The following is a 6,087-nucleotide window of genomic DNA, read 5'->3' on the forward strand; positions in this document are numbered from 1 at the left end:
GGTGCCAAACAAGTGGCCTTATCATCCGAACCGCCCTTTTTGCTCGATGCATTGAATTTTTTCGACAATTTCCGTTTACCATCATTTTTCAGTAAATCAATTTAAGAAAAAATATTGCATACATCGAGCAGCACTGCTGTGCATTTTCCCGAATAGTCATTCTCTGGCCTTTGTTAGTCTTGTATGTTTTTTAATTTTAGTTCATTTATATGTTTTGGAGTTTAGTATGACGTCCATTTTCACTGAACTAGTACACATTTTTATTTAGGGGCCAGCTGAGGCCCACCTCCGGGTGCGGGATATTCTCACTCCGTTGAAGACCCATTGGTGGCCTTCGGCTGTTACATGTATCTGCTCTTTGGTCGGGTTGTTGTCTCTTTGACATGTTCCCCATTTCCATTCTCAGTTTTATTTAATTACAAATACGTAATTTTTTATTCAATTATATAATGAAACAGGTTTTCTGCTTTTAATGCTACGTAAAAACATTGTATCATAAAATGATGTTTGACTCCATTCCGTTAAGTTATATCACAAAGAATAACCAGTGATGAAAATGACAAATTTGCCTGCTTTCTATTCCATTCACGAAAGAAATTAATTGCATAGCAGAAAATATGAGATAATAAGCAAACTATATTAAAATCCTTATTTGTTTTGTTTTTTATCATGATGATATATGTCATGTAGTGGTAATATATCTTATATTGCAGCACTGCCTAGTACGAACAGGTTGTAGTTGTTCTGAAAAAAAAAATATGATAGATTGTAAGATTGATTTTTTCATATGACACATGCTTCGTCTTTTCTCGAGACGAAAAAGAAGCTTAGTCTGTATCCGTATTTTTCAATGATTTTGGAAACATTAATTTTCATAATATCAGTTTTGGAAAATAAAAACAAGTGAAAGACGAAATTAAGGTGGTACCCAACACCTTGACTAATATTAATTTGGCTCGTTTAATTTTCATAAAATTTTGACAAAATGTTTACTTTGACCCTTTGACAAAAATATAAAAATTTAAAAAAATTTGAACCAACCACTTTATCAGAAAAATTTCATTGGTTATATAGCAGTTTGATAAACACTAATTTTGATCATTGAGAAGCTTAATATTTCCTTAACAATACAACGTAATTAAAACGTTTAGCTGATTTTTACAGAGTTATCTCCCTGTAGTGTTAGGTACCACCTTAAGAACCGTGTTCTCCTTTCCTGTAATGATACTGGTTTTAACAAAGACTTATAGGGGAAATCAATGGTGGTATAGTTGTATGCACTTTTCAAAACAAATTGTGCAAAATTTATCTTTGTTTCAAATAAAGAAATACTTGGCATGAGTAAAGTTTTATCCTGTCCAGTACTATAGACAACATTTCACATTACATTGCATTGCATATAAGAAAATAACCATCACTGGAAATTAACCAATCAAATATTCACCCCTTTTCTCCTGTGTACAAGCTTTAGTAACCTAGTAACCTCAAGTTTCCAAAATATTCTATAGAAACACCAAATAAAAAAAATAATGGTGCTTTGAAACACCCCGGCAAGATATATGTTTATGACTCAGAATTTTTTTACTGCAATGAAATGTAGGATTAATTTCCTACAACTGTCAAATTCAAGGGAATATTTTTTTTTGACCCTTTTTCGTTTGCAACCGGATGTGACGTACTATGATTTGGTGGTATTACACCTATATGACAAACCATGAACTGTTGTTTTGAATTATATCATATGATAGCAAATGTTGGCATATTAGTATCTGCATCATCAATGTCCTTTAGAGCATTAGCCCAAACATCTTCAACTGTTTTGGGTGGTAGAAGTGATAGGACATCAGCTCTCCGAATAAGTAGATGGATGTTGTCGTTTTCTGAGAATAAATATTGATGCACCTTAGAGCCGAACAGACAAGGAGAAGGAACAGAATCTCTTGGACTTGCATTCGATGTACTGCCAGCATGAAATAACGAGGGATTTTTATGTCAGAAGCTTAGGATATAAATTTCAAGCCCGCACTTACTTGTAAATTATGTTTTAGTTTTAAGTTTTATGACAGTGTTTTTTTTTACTATTAATTCTAATGACAATACCTCCCGTTGAAGAAGCCATGGATCCCAAACCGATATTACTAAACGTTGTATGACAAAAGCATTTACGAAAATGCTGGTGAAAGACTACATTATCTCTCTGATAAAAAAAATCTAAAAAAAAAAACCACTTTATATTTCAATTTGAAAGTACATATTACAATAGATCCACAAATGCTGAATGACCAATCAGAACAATGTATTATGGCCAATCAGGGTTCCCAGAATGCACTGTTCATTCATTCATCGTTTGTCGAAACCTTTGATATTTCTTTTCCTGATTAAATGTCGTTTTTTATGAATCACACTATTGCTTAAAGGCTGAAATTAAATTAGACTGATTTTATCCTAATATAAAGTTAAAAAGTTATTATAAAAGTCAGTGGGGGGTATTGCCATTAGAATTTTCTTGATAAGTTTAAGGGGTTATAAACCTGTCATCTCCTTTACATCTTTTATTGAAACTTACAACTCCATAAGGAATATAAATAGTAACTTACCTACAATTCTTGCAATATCTGAAATAAAGAATGTATACCCGATAATTATATGTATACGAAATAACTATATTCATATTTTGCAAACGTATGATTATTCTATAAACTAAAGATAGTTCCTCTCCGGTTTTAGTGCATAGTGTTCATGTTTTCTAAATCTTTGTAATGCACCTTCAAAAAAGAGGTACTTGTATCACTCACCTGACACACATAAACTAATCATAGATACCAGGATTAAAATTTTGTACGCCAGTCGCATGTTTTGTCTACAAAAGACTCATCAGTGACGCTCGAATCAAATAAGTAAAAAAGGCCACATAATAGTAATAAGTACTAAGTTGAAGAGAAATATATAACAATATGTTTAATTTCAAGAATCATCATCTTCAAAAACAAACAAACAAGAAATTCTCTGAAACTGACATTATCAAGATGATTGATTTCTTGTTTGACAACATCTTTTTTACGTTTGAAGGACGTGTTTTTCAACAAACAATGGGGCATTCCTATGGGAACCAATTGTGCTCCTCTTCTTGCAGACATGTTCATTTATTCATATGAGGCTGACTTCATACAGGAACTTCTTAGGAAAATAGAAAAGAAGGTAGCAGTAACCTTTAATTTCACTTTCCGCTATACAGATGATGTTCTCTCACTAAATTAATCAAAATTTAGTGAGTATGTTAAACGCATCTATCTCATCGAACCTGAGATAAAGGATACAACAGATACACTCTCTCATATCTTCAATTACATCTAGAAATTGACAATGAGGGTCGGTTGGAAACAAACCTTAACGACAAAAGAGATGATTTCAGTTTCCCAATTGTGAACTTTCCAATTCTATGTAGCAACATACGGCAGCGCCTGCATACGGAATATATATCTCCCAGTTGATAAGCTATTCCAGGGCTTGTATTTCCTATCATGACTTCTTTGATAGAGGGTGGCTGCTCTCAAGGAAGCTATTTAACAAAGAGTTCCAAGTGGTGAAGTTGAAATCATCCCTTCGTAAATTGTACGGATGCCATCACGAGTGGGTTGACCGTTATGGATTATCTGTTTTACTACAATCCCGTCCCCTTTTCCCGATTGTGACCTACCGAATTAGACGTATCACCGGGTTTATACTCACATGAGCAACAAGACGGGTTTTACATGTGGAGCAAGATCTGCTTACCCTTCCGGAGCACCTGAGATCACTCCCAGTTTTTTTTGTTGGGTTCGTGTTGCTCAGTATTTAGTTTTCTATTTTGTGTTTTGTGTATTGTTGTTTGTCTGTTTTTCTTTTTCTTTTTTTAACCACGGCGTTAAATGAAAAATACCCGTATAAACAAAATCAACGTTTGTTACGGTCTACAAGTCATGCTGTAATCTTTTGAAGAGAATAATTAATACCGGGGTTTGGGGGAGGGGGGCATAGCCCCAAGAAGCTATCGAGGTTTTGTTATTTAGACAAGAAGAATCTATCAAAATTTCGTTTCATCATAATCATGTTAATATGCCTTACACTATGTTATACTACAGATTTATTAGTTGATTACTGGTACCTACGTCATTTTCAATGTTCAAATGAATACATAAATGTTCTCAAAACATTCACCACTTTTTCAAATCGAATTCTTTCAGTGAATGTCCAAGATTTGTAATTCTTTACGAATAAAAGGAGATGGATATGGGTATATTTTAATGAGACAGCAAGCCAACAAAACAAAACAAAAAATTAAAAGTTATCTAGAAAAACAACTGAAACAACTGAGAATTATTTAAAATATTTTTTATGATGATCGTTTATTTTTAAATTCGTGGATCACGAACCAACGAATAGATGATATTCACAAAACGACGGACGGAAAAAAAAAATCGTGATAAACTAGAAAATAATCTGAAAGCACTACGGCACTTTTATTGGTTGCATTTTACCCTGATATTTCTTGGAAGGTCCCCAAATTGGACTGAAGAGCTGACACATTTACATTTTCTTGCATGTTTTTGAACTAATTCCTATTTTGAAAGTGACAACCGGCGAAGTACTAACGGAAACATCTATGTTATTATTAAGTCTTCATAATAAATGAAAATAGTATTTGTTTGATTTTTTTTATATAAAATGCACGAATTAACAAATATGTAATTATATGTTTCTCTGGAATTAATGACTCCTTTAAACATTAAAAATTCCCTGCTACGAGAATAAAACTTGAGAACAACATACAAATTAGTTTTTGTGCATGTTGATTGAAAATGTCAACACACAATGATGTTTCAGTTTTAGACGTAACCCGTTATTAACGAGGGTATGAATTTGGGTCTTCATTTTTTTTATATTGTTTAATTCTCAAAATTGATTATTTAGCTGAATGATCAAGTCATTCGATTGGAGAAGGCTTGTGAGTTGGAGTATCATTTATTTCACGGAATTTGCTTGGGGTAGGATTAAACAAATCTGTCAGCTTCAATTGTATCCTCTATTTTGACTCCAACATATTTACATAACTGTATCCTACCGCAAAGAGGGTTTTCGATTAGGGGAGGAAACTGGTCCATAAATCTTGAATTCGTGAAGTGTATGAATCAATAACGGCAACAAGACGATACAAGTTGGTATATTAGCGTTTAGTAGCGAATCTCCTGCATCAGTTGGATTGTATATAAAGGACACGGTTTTATTTTTGTTTTTTTTATCCCTCGGTTGCCTCAACGTAAGCTACATGTACGCCAATGCGGCTGCCAGTGACGGCTGAACGTTTTACATTTTTTGTTTTTCATTGCTCTTATACTCCGTAATTTATTTGGCGTCCCAACTGTTTTTGAAGAAATGTGCGTCAGCTGCACAATATGACACTCATGGCATCATTAAAAGTAGACGTTTCGTTCCAGAAGGTATTCCAACCAAGTGAACAGCGCTGAGTTTTTTTCCACCCCAAGTATAGATGGCCTTAGACACCTTTGACACAAGTTTTAATTTTCAATGCTCTTCAAGTTTATAATGATTTTTTTTGTTGGTTTTTGTGGCATAATAAATTATGAAAATGCCTTTGTTTAGTTTTTATTCCTATAGAATATCGTAAAAACTTCTAGCCATGTTATTGTATGTATAGTATAGAAGGGCGTAGATATATTCTAATGTGTTAATAATTGCTTAGTCCATCTATTTTTTGCCGCTTTTTGAAAATCTGTAAATCTGGATTAAACACATCAACCAAGTGAAAAAGCATAGCAACCTAAATGTAGGCTGAGCAATGTTAAACTGGGGACATTTATGAAAAACTGCAAATAAAGTAAAGAGGACTCTTATAATATTTTACATTTTTGCACTCATTTTTATCGCTACACACTTTTTTTTGTTATTACGCTCTCCGTGCAGACTCATTGAAACGAAAAAAGCAGAACACTGAAAAGCAATTTCTTAAAAAATGTTAAGCACTGCTAGTATTTACATTAAAATTATGACATCGTATAACAATACTTACAGAAGCTGTCCTTTAGAACT

At 33.2% G+C, this 6,087-nt stretch overlaps 1 long non-coding RNA gene across 1 annotated transcript; it reads right to left on the reverse strand.

Moving 5' to 3' along the window:
* Positions 1 to 363: 363 nt before the first annotated feature.
* LOC127714369 (uncharacterized) lies at positions 364 to 6,087 on the reverse strand. Its single transcript, XR_007987706.1, has 3 exons — positions 6,068 to 6,087; positions 2,598 to 2,615; positions 364 to 744 (listed from the first exon to the last, which is right to left on the reverse strand). It is a non-coding gene; the product is annotated as an uncharacterized LOC127714369 (long non-coding RNA).

The sequence above is a fragment of the Mytilus californianus genome, unplaced genomic scaffold, assembly GCF_021869535.1.
Source record: "Mytilus californianus isolate M0D057914Y unplaced genomic scaffold, xbMytCali1.0.p SCAF_9, whole genome shotgun sequence".
Taxonomy (NCBI): domain Eukaryota; kingdom Metazoa; phylum Mollusca; class Bivalvia; order Mytilida; family Mytilidae; genus Mytilus; species Mytilus californianus.